The sequence below is a fragment of the Nerophis ophidion genome, unplaced genomic scaffold, assembly GCF_033978795.1.
Source record: "Nerophis ophidion isolate RoL-2023_Sa unplaced genomic scaffold, RoL_Noph_v1.0 HiC_scaffold_34, whole genome shotgun sequence".
Lineage (NCBI taxonomy): Eukaryota > Metazoa > Chordata > Actinopteri > Syngnathiformes > Syngnathidae > Nerophis > Nerophis ophidion.
In genome coordinates, this window is record NW_026906956.1 from 1,164,937 (window position 1) to 1,182,910 (window position 17,974).

A 17,974-nucleotide genomic window follows, 5' to 3' on the forward strand; every position below is an offset into this window, starting at 1 on the left:
GGCTTCTAAGATTGATGTTTACTATGTGTGTGTAGTCTGTGGAAAGGGTTGTTGTCCCTTGTGGATCAATTTGTTCACTTGAACAGATACATCATCATCATCATCATCATCATCATTATCAAAATACAGATTTAAGCACTGTATTAGAGTGCCTCTTGTAGTACTCCAACTCGCCACATTGAGAAGTGGGGGCGATCGTGAGCTAGCAGATGCATGTTGCTATCATGTTTTATCAGCGAGGAAGACAGCATTTGTGTTTACTTTTTTGTCGGATCCAAGTTGTATTGCTCTGCTGAATAAATGAATCACTATGGCTGCCAATATGGAGGATTATATATATATATATGTATATATATATATGTGTGTGTGTGTGTGTATTCTGGGAAATCCCTTATCTTTCTATTGTGTTGCTAGTGTTTTAGTGAGTTTAACAGTACCTGATAGTCAGATGTGTGTGTTCACAGGTGTGTTGACGCCAGTGTCTCAGGGAAGTCGACGGCTGCTTTATGGGCGGCACAAGCTGACCTAAGAAGAGACTTTTTACCACAATTTTCTCACCGAAACCTGCTGGTTGACATTGGGTCGGGATCCATGTTCGCTGTGATCCATAGTAAAGTTTCACCTCTGTGAATTTTAAACAAGGAATCACCGTGTGTTTGTGTGGCTAAAGGCTAAAGCTTCCCAACTCCCTCTTTCTACTTTGTCTTCTCCATTATCAATTGAACAAATTGCAAAAGATTCAACAACACAGATCTCCAAAATACTGTGTAATTATGCCGTTAAAGCGGACGACTTTTAGCTGTGTGTGTGTGTGTGTGTGTGTGTGTGTGCAGCGCTCATATTTCCTAACAGCCTGTGACGTCAAGCGTACACGTCATCATTACGCGACGTTTTCAAGAAAAAACACCCGGGAAATTTAAATTGCAATTTAGTAAACTAAAGCGGCCGTATTGGCATGTGTTGCAATGTTAATATTTCATCATTGATATATAAACTATCAGACTGCGTGGTGGGTAGTAGTGGCTTCCAGTAGGTCTTTAGGTCGGGGTCTGATCATGACTAGTCATAAATATCGACACCAACATCGCCCCCTTGTGGTGGAAAATTATAACAGTCATAACTTCCTTCCACATGCTCCAATCTTCCTGATTTGTTTTATGGTGGGTGAAGATCATCGTCATTCTACATCCTGTACGCAAATTCAAAATGACATTTTTCATACTCAGCACATTTTCTAACATAATCTTGTTAATATGCTCAATAAGGTTCTATTCAAATGTAATACAAGTAATACGTAAGACTTTATTTGCACACTTAAGGAGATAAGTTTCCAGGTAAAAAGGATTGTTTATCAATTTATTTTCCATGCATTAATTTAGATCCAGAACACACATTGTTATATATCTTATTATATTATAATCATTACTATAATTGAATGTAAGTTTGTGTAAAATATTTTCACACAACAAAGTGTGAATACATGTTGTAAAGTGTGGGCTTGAGTTATAATTGATATAATACAATTAGGTATGGCAAATGCATTTTGTTTACTTGCCAACTATTCAAATTATATTTAATATACATGTTTATATAATGTCATGTAATATGACTTCAACATTATTTTTGTTAAAATAAGAGTTTATTTGCTAACCAGTTCTACTTCTGAGTATTTATTTTATTTTGTTATTGAACAATTAAACATACATAAACAATGTTTAGACACATTAAGGTACTTTCAATACAATATGAGTGTCAGGCCTTGACATGGATTGAGTGTGCTCCTTCGACACAGCGGGATTACAGGACGAGCCAGGCGTGAATTCAGGTACATGTTTTTATTCAAACACTCTAATCAAAAATAATCAAACTAAGGGCGCTCACAAAGAGGAAGAAACTTGGCTAAACAGTACAAACGTGAAACAAAAACACCTGCTCAAGGGCATGAAAGAAAATTTAACTATAAACATAAACAGCACAATGGCAAGACTAAAGACATGAAACAAAAGAGTGCACTGTGGCATAAATATATAAACTTACTCGGCATGGAACTGTGGACAGGGCGTAAAGGTTTGGACAGCATGGGTAGGGTGCGTGTGAGTGTGAAGATCCCAGGACGAAGACAAGAAAAAGAGTGACTTAAATAGCTGTGACTATTAGTGAAAACAGGTGTGAGGCTGAGAACAGGGATGTGACAGGTGAAAACTCATGAGGTTGGCATGGAAACAAACAAAACCAGGAAGTGCAAAACGTGACTGATTGTCCAAAATCAAAAACATAACATGACAAAACAAAACATGATCCATAGGTGTGACAATGAGTCAATGTTTTTTCAATATTTTACTCAGCAATATAAAAAAAACATCACATTAAATCCAATCCTCTTACAAACAAAACCCGTTAAAGAAAGTAAAAGTAAATATGAGAGACCCTTCGAATAAGATTACAATAAAATATATATAAATAAATGATAAACATAAATCATTTCAGTAAATATAATAAGGTCTTTTTTTATTTTTTACAATCTTCCTGGATTGAATTAATAAATTCAAATCATTAGCACAATGTTAGAATTTGGATTTCACTTCAAGAAAGACACTTTTGTTTATGAGAGCAAATGTTTCACACTTTTTAAAAATGGATATATATTCACGAAACGATCGATCCGCGCATGCGTGAAGAGTACGTCACTTCCTGGACTTACAATTGGTTTTATGTCAGAGTTCGTGTGAAATCACGTTCTGTGATGTTTGAATGTTTTATTAATGTTTTGTATGAAAATAGATTATCTAGGAGTAAAAAGGAACAACAATAAAAACACGTGGTATCAGGCAGTAATATCGCTACAATTTCTAGCACTTTCACTCTTGTCATTGCAATAAATGTCGCACGGGGGCGCCACTGAACCCCAACATTAAAGCTTTGTTTGATGTACTTTGAATTTATTTTTGAAAAACAAGACACTCTTTTATGTCACATTGTTGTTCAAATAAATATTACCGGTTATAAAAGCATGGTAACAGTGACAGCAGGCAATATTTTGCCTCTTCGTCCACTCGGCTGTGACGTCATTCCCAGCTTCCGGGGAAAACGGAAAACAGCAGAAAATCGTTAGAAGGCAGAACCTTTCTTTCCAAAGCAGAAAGTATCTCCAGGCTTACGTATGCAGCTATTTACTAATACTGGTTGACTTTATTTGGAAAAACACAATTCATTATATTAATAAATCTGTTATAATGAACAATTACAATCAGGGTGGTCTAAACTTTCTTGACTTCACTACACTAAACAACACCTTTAAAATTAATTGGATAAGACACTACCTGAAAGACCCTACCTCAATTTGGAACTTTATTTCTCATCATGTATTCTCTAACCTTGGAGGCCTAACATTTTTGCTATTGTGTAATTCTAACATTGACAGGATTCCTGTTGCACTCTCAAACTTCCACAAACAAGCCCTTCTAGCATGCTCTCTTTTATACAAGCACAATAATTTTTCACCTACCAAATATTTCATCTGGAACAATAAAGACATATGTTACAAAAGGAAATCTCTTTTCCTCAACAATTGGTTTAACAATAACATTATTTTAGTGAGTCAGCTTTTCAATAAGGAAGGTCAACTTTTTAATTACCAAGAATTTCTCAACCATTTTAAGATACCTGTGACTCCCAAACAATTTGCTATTGTATTTGATGCCATTCCAACACCTGTTATTATGTTGTACATTCCAACACCTGTTATTATGTTGTACATTCCAACACCTGTTATTATGTTGTACATTCCAACACCTGTTATTATGTTGTACATTCCAACACCTGTTATTATGTTGTACATTCCAACACCTGTTATTATGTTGTACATTCCAACACCTGTTATTATGTTGTGCATTCCAACAGGTGTTATTATGTTGTACATTCCAACAGGTGTTATTATGTTGTACATTCCAACAGGTGTTGTTATGTTGTACATTCCAACAGGTGTTATTATGTTGTACATTCCAACACCTGTTATTATGTTGTACATTCCAACACCTGTTATTATGTTGTACATTCCAACACCTGTTATTATGTTGTACATTCCAACACCTGTTATTATGTTGTACATTCCAACACCTGTTATTATGTTGTGCATTCCAACAGGTGTTATTATGTTGTACATTCCAACAGGTGTTATTATGTTGTACATTCCAACAGGTGTTGTTATGTTGTACATTCCAACAGGTGTTATTATGTTGTACATTCCAACACCTGTTATTATGTTGTACATTCCAACACCTGTTATTATGTTGTACATTCCAACAGGTGTTATTATGTTGTACATTCCAACACCTGTTATTATGTTGTACATTCCAACACCTGTTATTATGTTGTACATTCCAACAGGTGTTGTTATGTTGTACATTCCAACAGGTGTTATTATGTTGTACATTCCAACACCTGTTATTATGTTGTACATTCCAACATCTGTTATTATGTTGTACATTCCAACACCTGTTATTATGTTGTACATTCCAACAGGTGTTATTATGTTGTACATTCCAACAGGTGTTATTATGTTGTACATTCCAACAGGTGTTATTATGTTGTACATTCCAACAGGTGTTGTTATGTTGTACATTCCAACAGGTGTTATTATGTTGTACATTCCAACACCTGTTATTATGTTGTACATTCCAACACCTGTTATTATGTTGTACATTCCAACAGGTGTTATTATGTTGTACATTCCAACACCTGTTATTATGTTGTACATTCCAACAGGTGTTATTATGTTGTACATTCCAACACCTGTTATTATGTTGTACATTCCAACACCTGTTATTATGTTGTACATTCCAACAGGTGTTGTTATGTTGTACATTCCAACAGGTGTTATTATGTTGTACATTCCAACACCTGTTATTATGTTGTACATTCCAACACCTGTTATTATGTTGTACATTCCAACACCTGTTATTATGTTGTACATTCCAACACCTGTTATTATGTTGTACATTCCAACACCTGTTATTATGTTGTACATTCCAACACCTGTTATTATGTTGTACATTCCAACAGGTGTTATTATGTTGTACATTCCAACACCTGTTATTATGTTGTACATTCCAACACCTGTTATTATGTTGTACATTCCAACACCTGTTATTATGTTGTACATTTCAACAGGTGTTGTTATGTTGTACATTCCAACAGGTGTTATTATGTTGTACATTCCAACACCTGTTATTATGTTGTACATTCCAACAGATGTTATTATGTTGTACATTCCAACAGGTGTCATTATGTTGTACATTCCAACACCTGTTATTATGTTGTACATTCCAACACCTGTTATTATGTTGTACATTACAACACCTGTTATTATGTTGTACATTCCAACAGGTGTCATTATGTTGTACATTCAAACACCTGTTATTATGTTGTACATTCCAACAGGTGTTATTATGTTGTACATTCCAACAGGTGTTATTATGTTGTACATTCCAACACCTGTTATTATGTTGTACATTCCAACAGGTGTTATTATATTGTACATTCCAACAGGTGTTATTATGTTGTACATTCCAACAGGTGTTATTATGTTGTACATTCCAACAGGTGTTATTATGTTGTACATTCCAACACCTGTTATTATGTTGTACATTCCAACAGGTGTTATTATGTTGTACATTCCAACAGGTGTTATTATATTGTACATTCCAACAGGTGTTATTATGTTGTACATTCCAACAGGTGTTATTATGTTGTACATTCCAACAGGTGTTATTATGTTGTACATTCCAACACCTGTTATTATGTTGTACATTCCAACAGGTGTTATTATGTTGTACATTCCAACAGGTGTTATTATGTTGTACATTCCAACAGGTGTTATTATGTTGTACATTCCAACAGGTGTTATTATGTTGTACATTCCAACAGGTGTTATTATGTTGTACATTCCAACAGGTGTTATTATGTTGTACATTCCAACAGGTGTTATTATGTTGTACATTCCAACAGGTGTTATTATGTTGTACATTCCAACAGGTGTTATTATGTTGTACATTCCAACAGGTGTTATTATGTTGTACATTCCAACACCTGTTATTATGTTGTACATTCCAACACCTGTTATTATGTTGTACATTCCAACACCTGTTATTATGTTGTACATTCCAACAGGTGTTATTATGTTGTACATTCCAACAGGTGTTATTATGTTGTACATTCCAACAGGTGTTATTATGTTGTACATTCCAACAGGTGTTGTTATGTTGTACATTCCAACACCTGTTATTATGTTGTACATTCCAACACCTGTTATTATGTTGTACATTCCAACACCTGTTATTATGTTGTACATTCCAACACCTGTTATTATGTTGTACATTCCAACACCTGTTATTATGTTGTACATTCCAACAGGTGTTATTATGTTGTACATTCCAACACCTGTTATTATGTTGTACATTCCAACACCTGTTATTATGTTGTACATTCCAACACCTGTTATTATGTTGTACATTTCAACAGGTGTTGTTATGTTGTACATTCCAACAGGTGTTATTATGTTGTACATTCCAACACCTGTTATTATGTTGTACATTCCAACAGATGTTATTATGTTGTACATTCCAACAGGTGTCATTATGTTGTACATTCCAACACCTGTTATTATGTTGTACATTCCAACACCTGTTATTATGTTGTACATTACAACACCTGTTATTATGTTGTACATTCCAACAGGTGTCATTATGTTGTACATTCAAACACCTGTTATTATGTTGTACATTCCAACAGGTGTTATTATGTTGTACATTCCAACAGGTGTTATTATGTTGTACATTCCAACACCTGTTATTATGTTGTACATTCCAACAGGTGTTATTATATTGTACATTCCAACAGGTGTTATTATGTTGTACATTCCAACAGGTGTTATTATGTTGTACATTCCAACAGGTGTTATTATGTTGTACATTCCAACACCTGTTATTATGTTGTACATTCCAACAGGTGTTATTATGTTGTACATTCCAACAGGTGTTATTATATTGTACATTCCAACAGGTGTTATTATGTTGTACATTCCAACAGGTGTTATTATGTTGTACATTCCAACAGGTGTTATTATGTTGTACATTCCAACACCTGTTATTATGTTGTACATTCCAACAGGTGTTATTATGTTGTACATTCCAACAGGTGTTATTATGTTGTACATTCCAACAGGTGTTATTATGTTGTACATTCCAACAGGTGTTATTATGTTGTACATTCCAACAGGTGTTATTATGTTGTACATTCCAACAGGTGTTATTATGTTGTACATTCCAACAGGTGTTATTATGTTGTACATTCCAACAGGTGTTATTATGTTGTACATTCCAACAGGTGTTATTATGTTGTACATTCCAACAGGTGTTATTATGTTGTACATTCCAACAGGTGTTATTATGTTGTACATTCCAACAGGTGTTATTATGTTGTACATTCCAACAGGTGTTATTATGTTGTACATTCCAACAGGTGTTATTATGTTGTACATTCCAACAGGTGTTATTATGTTGTACATTCCAACAGGTGTTATTATGTTGTACATTCCAACAGGTGTTATTATGTTGTACATTCCAACAGGTGTTATTATGTTGTACATTCCAACAGGTGTTATTACTTTGTACATTCCAACAGGTGTTATTATGTTGTACATTCCAACAGGTGTTATTATGTTGTACATTCCAACAGGTGTTATTATGTTGTACATTCCAACACCTGTTATTATGTTGTACATTCCAACAGGTGTTATTATGTTGTACATTCCAACAGGTGTTATTATGTTGTACATTCCAACAGGTGTTATTATGTTGTACATTCCAACAGGTGTTATTATGTTGTACATTCCAACAGGTGTTATTATGTTGTACATTCCAACAGGTGTTATTATGTTGTACATTCCAACACCTGTTATTATGTTGTACATTCCAACAGGTGTTATTATGTTGTACATTCCAACAGGTGTTATTATGTTGTACATTCCAACAGGTGTTATTATGTTGTACATTCCAACAGGTGTTAATATGTTGTACATTCCAACAGGTGTTATTATGTTGTACATTCCAACAGGTGTTATTATGTTGTACATTCCAACAGGTGTTATTATGTTGTACATTCCAACAGGTGTTATTATGTTGTACATTCCAACAGGTGTTATTATGTTGTACATTCCAACAGGTGTTATTATGTTGTACATTCCAACAGGTGTTATTATGTTGTACATTCCAACAGGTGTTATTATGTTGTACATTCCAACAGGTGTTATTATGTTGTACATTCCAACAGGTGTTATTATGTTGTACATTCCAACAGGTGTTATTATGTTGTACATTCCAACAGGTGTTATTATGTTGTACATTCCAACAGGTGTTATTATGTTGTACATTCCAACACCTGGTATTATGTTGTACATTCCAACAGGTGTTATTATGTTGTACATTCCAACAGGTGTTATTATGTTGTACATTCCAACAGGTGTTATTATGTTGTACATTCCAACAGGTGTTATTATGTTGTACATTCCAACAGGTGTTATTATGTTGTACATTCCAACAGGTGTTATTATGTTGTACAAGGCTTACACACCTCCTCTATCTGCTGTAAAAATTGTGAATGATCCACTTGACACTCCTGTGGGGAAACTTTGCTTTGATAAAAAAAAAGAAAAATCCGCAGCTTATTCCAAAATGATTGTGTGTCTGTCTCCTATGTAATTTCTTTCTGGAATAATGTTGTAAATGACATCTGTTGGGTCAAAACGTGGTCCCTTCCTAACAGGTATTTACTTAGCAACAAAGTCAAAGAGATATCATTTAAAATCATTCCTGGTTATTACCCTGTAAAGACTGTAATGGTTAGATAGAAGAAGGACATTGATGTTATGTAACATGCACCCAGAGACTGTTAACCACTTGTTTTATACTTGTGAAAACACTCCATCACTATGGCAGGCATCTGTCGCTTCATCCTGGACAATATTTATGACAAATTTTTGCTTTGCTTTAAAGATGTGATTTTTGGTTTTACACTTTATGAACAAAAATTTGAAAAGGAATTCTACCTTTGCAACCTCATTATTTTATTGGCTAAGTTTTATATTCATAAATGTAAGTTTCTTAATACCCGACCTATCTTTTGTGCCTTTAAAAAAGATCTGGAACTTTACATTAAAACACTCTCTACCTCTAACAACAAAAAAGCTGTGAAAACGATGATGCTGTGTTCCAAATTTAAGTTATTTAATGAATCTGAATGAACCTATGGCTTTCCACTTTGTTTATTATATATATATATATTTGTTTGTATTCTATTTTTGTTATTTTGAATTTACAACCCCCTGGCGCTGTTTTGTACTGTTTTCATAATGTTTTATAATGTTTTATATTGTTGTTCGTCTTACTGTTTGTAATTGTTGAAATGTATAAATAAAAATTTCAAAAAAAAAAAGGAAGGCAGCAGAACAGAACAGTACTGCTTTGTAACGTCAAGTGTGCCAACTGTCGTGAAAGCACATGGACTGAGAAAGACGTGAGCAGGACGCTAATAAGTAGTGATGGGTTGATGAGGCTTCATGTATCGTTTGGACACATTGCAAAACTGTATTGATACTGTGTCAATGCTGTGTCACTAAATAATGACATCTGCTGGACAGTAAAAATCTCTACAGGCAGTACATCTAAGAAGGACAGCTCCAGACTTGAGAAACTGATCAGGCGGGCCGGTTCTACAATGGGAATATAACTAGACTCACTGGTGAGGGTGGCAGAGAAGAGGACTGTGGACAAACTAGTGAGCATCCTGGATGATGCCAGTCACCCTCTGCATAGCATTATCAGCAGCCAGAGGAGCCTGTTCAGTTCTAGACTGCTTCATCCCAAGTGCAGGACTAATAGACTCAAGAACTCCTTTGTCCCACACGCCATTAGACTGTACAACTCCTCTCTGGGGCGGGGGGCGGGGGGTACTAGGATGACAGGGGATGCAAAACATTAACAGTGCAATACGTTTCTTCACGGTGGCAGAGGGGTTAGTGCGTCTGCCTCACAATACGAAGCTCCTGCAGTCCTGGGTTCAAATCCAGGCTCGGGATCTTTCTGTGTGGAGTTTGCATGTTCTCCCCGTGAATGCGTGGGTTCCCTCCGGGTACTCCGGCTTCCTCCCGCTTCCAAAGACATGCACCTGGGGATAGGTTGATTGGCAACACTAAATTGGCCCTAGTGTGTGAATGTTGTCTGTCTATCTGTGTTGGCCCTGCGATGAGGTGGTGACTTGTTCAGGGTGTACCCCGCCTTCCACCCGATTGTAGCTGAGATAGGCGCCAGCGCCCCCCGCGACCCCACAAGGGAATAAGCGGTAGAAAATGGATGGATGGATGGACGTTTTCATAACATGGTCACTACTGCCTACTTTGTCTTGTTATATTCTTATTTTACTGTTATATTGTTATTCCCATTGTTGCTTTTTAGTTTTTATTCTCATTGTAATATTTCTCTTTTTTGTTTCCATTTAAACCCCCATTATTTACTTTTTACTTATATTTAAATTGATCTTAACTCTGTACACTGCTGCTGGAATTTTAATTTTCCTGAAGGAACTCTCCTGAAGGAATCAATGAAGTACTATCTATCTATCTATCTATCTATCTATCTATCTATCTATCTATCTATCTATCTATCTATCTATCTATCTATCTATCTATCTATCTATCTATCTATCTACTTGTGGACTGGGATTTTTTTTTAACATGCGCACTGAATACGCACTGTTGATCGATTGCTTGAAACTTTTATTTATTAGTAGATTGCACAGTTCAGTACATATTCCGTACCATTTACCACTAAATAGTAACACCCCAATAAGTTTTTCAACTTATTTAAATCGGGGTCCACGTTAACCAAGTCATGGTAAAAAGTAACTGGGGCCGAGCTGGACTCGAACAACCGCCCTATGGGAATCAATATGAACGCTTGTGGTCCTTCACTTTACCAACTCAGCTACCGGAGAAATCAGTTACTCTTGTGTTTTAATGTAATTAATAGGATGGTTGTGTGGGCGGGACAATACCGGAGAGTCTCCAGTGGAGACTTAATGAAACGACAAGAAAATGAACACAAATACCTTTTTTCCGATATATGATCAAAATATTCCCAGACGGCGGAAATGATCTCCGACGACGATAAATGGCAAAAAAAAAAAAAAAAAGCGACAGAAGTGCGGCGATTCTGTTGGCAGCAGCATCTCCTAAAAACCAGGTCTTGATTCGACAAGTTTGTCAAATTATCGGCCCATTTCCAAATTACCTTTTGTGTCAAACATTTTGGAGAAATGTGTTCTGGCACAACTGCAGCCTTTTTTAGATGAAAATAGCACTTTAGATCCATTTCAGTCTGGATACAAAGCTTTGCACAGTACTGAATCTGCACTTTTAAAGGTTTTTAATGACTTGCTTTTAATGTCTGATTCTGGCAGCTCTGCCATTTTAGTGCTTTTAGATCTTACAGCTGCCTTTGACACAGTCGACCACACAATTCTTTTAGACCGCCTGAGAGACTGTGTGGCTGTCAGGGGGACTGCGTAACAGTGGTTCAGATCTTACCTGTCTGAGAGGTCCTTCTCTGTCAGGCTGGGGGACGCCACCTCCTCTTCTGCCCCGCTTTACTGTGGTGTCCCCCAGGGATCTATTTTAGGCCCCATCCTGTTCGCTCTTTATTTCCTCCCTCTTGGAGATATTTTTAAGAAACATGGAGTGTTTTATCACTTTTAAGCAGAAGACTGCCAAATTTATATGCCAATTTCAAAAAGCCACGGCCCCCTGACACCCCTTCTTAACTGTCTATGTGACGTCAAGGCTTGGTTAGCCCAGAATTTTTTAATAATGAATGAGGGAAAAACGGAAATTTTAGTTTTTGGTCCGGCCCTCACTGACTTGGGACCATTGCAAAATGATGTGTGTCCCAAAGTCACCAGCCTTGGCGTCACTATAGACAGCAATTTTAAACTAGACAAACAAGTCAATAGCGTTTTAAAATCGTGTTTTTATCACCTTCGTCTTTTAGTAAAGGTTAAACCGTTTTTATCTTTTAACCTTCTTGAAGAAGTGGTGCATGCTTTTATTTGAAGTGGCCTGGACTACTGCAATGCACTTTATGCTGGCATTAGCCAAAAAAATCTCTCCCGGTTGCAGTTAGTCCATAAGGCAGCAGCAGGACTTTTAACAGGGGCCAGGAAACGCCAGCATATAACCCCAATTCTTCAGAGTTTGCACTGGCTCCCTGTTCATTTTAGAATTGATTTTAAAACATTGCTGTTTGTTTTTAAATCTTTACATGGACTGGCACCTCAATATATCTCGGACCTCATCCAAATTTACATTCCTGCGCGCGCTCTGAGGTCCGAGAGCCAGTTCCAGCTCGTGGTGCCTAAGACCAGACTTAAGACCAGGGGAGACAGGGCCTTCTCTGTGGTCGGCCCTAAGCTCTGGAACACTCTGCCCCTCCATGTTCAAACTGCTTCCACAGTGGAGTGTTTTAAGTCTCGTCTTAAGACCCACTTTTATTCTTTGGCTTTTAAAACTATGTGAGTTGTGTGGTCCTCTGTCCTCTGTTGTCCTCTGTGTTTTTTATACATTTTGATTTCTATTTTACTGTTCTAATTGCTTTTACCCTTTAAAATTGTTTTTAATCATATTTTGTTTTTATATTGGTTTTATATTTATTTATTTTGTGTTTTTATTCAGTCATTGGTGGAACATAAAATAGTTTTTTTAATATTGTTTTTAACATGGCTGTGCAGCACTTTGGAAACGTTCTTGTTGTTTAAATGTGCTATATAAATAAAGTGGATTGGATTGGATTGGATTGACAAAGATTGAGAGAAAAGTTGAGAATAAAAGTAAAAATGGGGAGAAAAGGAGAGAATGAAGGTGAAAACAGATAGAAAATGAGAGAAAGAAGGTGAAAACAGATAGAAAATGAGAGAAAGAAGTTATAGAGTATGAATATTAAATACAATCAGGTGAGCAGATACCTCAGCTGGGACGAGTTATCTAATCACCTGTTTCCTTTATCAGCAGCGTTGGAAACCATGAGAGGGGCTGGCGATTGAGGAGTGAGAGCCAGACGAAGGAGATCAGGAGAAACGCATGTCATTGAGAGCTGAAAAGCTGAAAGAGACAAGGAGCACAAAAAGAAATGGTAAAGAAATAAAAAGTGTGTAACCACTGAACCAGGCGTGGTGTTTCCGTGGAGGGAATGGAGGATCCAGGACGAGGATCTCCACAGGGCTATACAAATAAACATTGATTGACATTGATTGATTGATATTTGTAGTTGCTCAGATGGATGGTGGATGGACTGTGTTGGTAAAGCTTGGCTTGACTGCTGCTGTGTGAGGGGTTGATAGTCTTGAGCCTGGGGGTTGAGAGTGACTGCTGGTTCCTTGGTTCTTTTTAAGTAGGAGCTCATGCCATCAGATGCTGTGTGTGAGGAAGCATGAAGGCTGGAAGCTTTTAAAGCTGCTAATTTTGCATCAGCAGCTGCCAATTGAGCATGCAGGTCCATCATTTCCTTTTTCTTTCTGATTCTTTCCCTCTCCTCTTCCAATTTCTTTTTTATCTTTTCCTCCTCCTCTTCCAAGGCAGCGAGGGCAGCCCTGTCGGCCTCTGCCTGTCTGCGAACTGAGGAGGTTCTAGAATTACTAGAACCAGACCGTGTGTGACTCCCATGTGATTTGTGACTTATATTACTAATGCTGTCATTTGGATTAATTTCGTTTTGGAAATCCTCCATATTTTCCAGGGTTGGTGTTTTTATCCAGGTGTTAACATGCTCAATGAATTCATGTAGATTGATTAATTTGGCTTTGTACCATATGTCGTGATTGATTTGGTCCTCTGTTGGTAGAATTGGTAGGAGGGATGTGTGTGCACTTGCGGTTTCCTTTATAACATTGAGATATTTGGTGAAAGCAGATTGCACGTCCATTTTGTCCTCTCCATTTTCCATCATTTCCATGATATGTTTCTGCATGTTGCTTGCCTTGTTTAATTTAGATCTTCTCTCCTTCTCAAGTGTTTCAATTCTGTGCATTAGGGCTTTTGGTGTCATTTTCACTGTGCGTTTTTTTTTTTACATCAGATGTTTGATCTGTGTCATACTTGCCAACCTTGAGACATCCGATTTCGGGAGGTGGGGGGTGGGGGGCATCGTCGGGGTGGGGCGTGGTTAAGAGGGAAGGAGTATATTTACCGCTAGATTCATAGATTTACCAAGTCAAGTATTTCATATATATCAATCAATCAATCAATCAATCAATCAATGTTTATTTATATAGCCCTAAATCACTCGTGTCTCAAAGGGCTGCACAAACCACAACACAAAACACCACATATATATATATATATATATATATATATATGTATGTATGTATGTATGTGTATATATATATATATATGTATGTATATATATATATATATATATATATATATACATATATAAAATACACACTTGAATTTCAGTGTTCATTTATTTACACATTTACACACACACAACACTCATCTACTCATTGTTGAGTTAAGGGTTGAATCGTCCATCCTTTTTCTAACCATATGCATGTACAGTAGATGGCAGTATTGTCCTGTTTAAGAGTTTCACAACAATGCTGTTTGGCAGACGAACTGCTTTACGGTAGACGAAAATGGACTGCTGTTGTTGTATGTTGTTTTACCGCGCTGGGAGGACTTTAATGAAACTGCCTAAAAATAAACCCACATAAGAAACCAATAACTCGCCATCGATCATTTTACAGTTATAACATCATTGGGCAGACACGCTCTTTATACATGTCACTCAGGTCCGCATGGAGCTGGAGGGGGCGTGGCCTCCAGCTCCGCCTGAATTTCGGGAGAAAATTGTCCCAGGAGGTTTTCGGGAGAGGCGCTGAATTTCGGGAGTCTCCCGGAAAATCCAGGAGTGTTGGTAGGTATGATCTGTGTCCACCTGTTTTTCCATCTCTGCAGGTTGTGACTGATTTTCAATCATTTCTGACAGTTCAGCCTGTGAGGGTTCCATTTGACCTTTAATTGTATCACACATTGAATGCGTTACTTTTGATTCCATTAACACATGATCATGCATTTCCAAAGCATTGTATTTTCCTTTCCCAGGATCCATGATTATGCACAACCCACAATTCAAAATCAGATCAAATATATGGAAACCTTGTTAATGTCACTCAAAACACCAAACATCAAAACCGCAATTATTCATTTGCATTTGTTCAAACCAAAACCTCACCCACGAATGGGCTTGCACAAGGAATCATAAAACACCACCTTGTATTTTAAATGTACCCACAAACGGGTTGCAATCATTCACAACATCTCCTGGAAAATACCCACTAACCACCAATGCATTGGATTTTTTGTTGCTGTCTTTGTGTGCACACACTGTTATATGGCCATATATTACATACCTTTACTTCATGCTGGCCTGTGACTTTGTTCTTGTCTTCAAAAGATTTTCTTCGAAAAGAGTTCCATATCTTTGAAAAGAGTACACAACTTCAAACAGCGCTGCTCAGCTGTCGCTCCAAAGTGATATCTGTTTGTCGAGACATTATGTATTTTGCATCTAAAGGTCGGAGGTTCTGATGATAGTGAAAGCTAAGAGATGAACAATGTCTCCCTCGTTCAGAATACGCAAATTCACACTTAATTAGTTAGTTCTCGAATAAAATTGGAGTTTTTGCCCCATTTGAGAAAAATCCCTCAGAGTATTTTACTATTTCTTTTTTTTTAACTTAAGTGAAATGCTTTGAAAATAGAATGTGAGGTTACAGTGCACTTGACCTTAACATGTATAATAATCATAGTTTGAGTTTGTGCCAAATTTGAGGAAAATCTATCAAATAATTCTTGAGATATGGCTTTAACAATGTGCTAAGTTAAGACAAAATCATAAAAACAAATATATAAAAAAATACCCAAGACCTGCTGTCACATTGTTTTGTTCATGTAAACATTGTTTTATACCATATTGTGTACAGATTCTAAACTGTAATGCAGTTTTTGGTGTATTTCCATTTTTCGTCATTATTCGATATTTTGATTGTTGTCAGCCATTTTGGGCCAAAGTGTTCTTTATTTTATTTTATTTCTTTACTTCCTCTTACAACAAAGTATCTGCTGAAAATTTTAATGTATAAAACATTATTGTTAAGCAAAATGTACCATGTGTATGTTCAATTTTACAGGTTGCTATTCACTTACTTTGAAGCATTTTTTTCATTTGTTTTATATGTTTCATGGTTTAAATTTAAATTAAAGTATACCAATGCTAAAATACCTGTATCAAATGTTAGGTATATGCATTAATGTCAATTTGTTCGAGAGAGTCTGTTTCCAGAATGAATGTAAATACATTTACAAGAAAAAACAGCTGCATAAGATTTTCGTTTTTTTATCATTCCTATTTTTATACATTTATGGCTCTTAAAAAAACTGCCAGGATATTCTGCGGAGAACGTTTAACCTAATGTCCACAATGGCATTGTGTAGGCAAAAAAAGAGTAGTGCCCAGACGTGGGAACGAAAATCACTTTCTAGCCACTTTTTCCTGGTTCACCTTATGGCCTATAACTAAGAGTTTCCCGCTTGTCTCCAACCTTTCCCCCATGCATTCCTGAGCGTGTGTGCCTCACCGACACTCTGCTGTTAACAGGCGGCCTTTGTCTTTTGAGGCCTCCAATAAATACTAAAACAAAAAGGTATTCTCTGAACATTTCTTCTTAAATAGATTATTACATTGTAAAACAACAGACACTTTACTTTTGTGTGTCCTTATGTCCCTGCAAGATGATGTTACGTTTTGGACGCATGGCTGCAATGGTTGTGATCTCTCGAATGAAGAATTTTAGAATAGATTAGAAAGTACTTTCTTGATCCCTGGTGGAAATTCAGCACCACAGTTCGCTCACAATAGGCAATAATAATTTACACCAGTAAAACCAGCAAACCAGTAATTACAGTCTGCAAATTGTGTTGTTGTTGAATGATATTTATCAGATTTAAAGTCAAATACAGTTTATATACATGTCTTTCTATCTGTGTTGGCCCTGCGATGAGGTGGCGACCTGTCCAGGGTGTACGCCGACTTCCGCCTGAATGCAGCTGAGATAGGCTCTAGCACACCCCGCCATCCCTAAAGGGACACACAGTCGATAAAGGGATGGATGGATCATTGGTGGCCGTGATTTTTTGTGTAGACACCATGAAAACATACATTTAGATTGAATCGTTCATGACTTGCCCATCACGATGACTCGTTGGCCCCGCCCCTAAGTGACGCATGCGTGGAGGATATGTTCTTCGCAGCAAAGTCCTCCTTTACTCCACACACGCTTCTAAGCCTCGGCACATCTACTAACTACACTTTATTCATCCTCCGTGTCAGCATCAACTCCACTCGTCTCACTCAACTTTGGACATTATTAGGCCCGCTTAGATTGCTCCTTGTTTGAGCGCGCTAGTTAGCTTAGCATGCTAGTTAGCTTAGCTTGTTAGCCGCTAACAAAGAGACGCGGATTTGATCAACACATCGCTTAGTTAAGATCAAGTGTGAGTGTAAAGTGTTGTGATTGTGTGAAAATGTGTGAAAGAACCATAGCAAAGTACGAGGAGGAACTTTGTCCAACTAAAGAGGAGAAGGAGCGACCACATCAAAAACCTCAAGTTGTGTTACACAGAACAGGTTTGTTTACTTCTTACTCTCACATCTTTAGTAACTTTATATTTCATCATTAATATGACGTGTTTGATTAATAATTTATCAATAGGTGTACTCAGACACATGATTGTTATTGTGTTATTAATGTGATTATCAGACAGCAGTCATTTCCATTAGATAATGTTCAAATATAGGTGGTTTGGCACAAT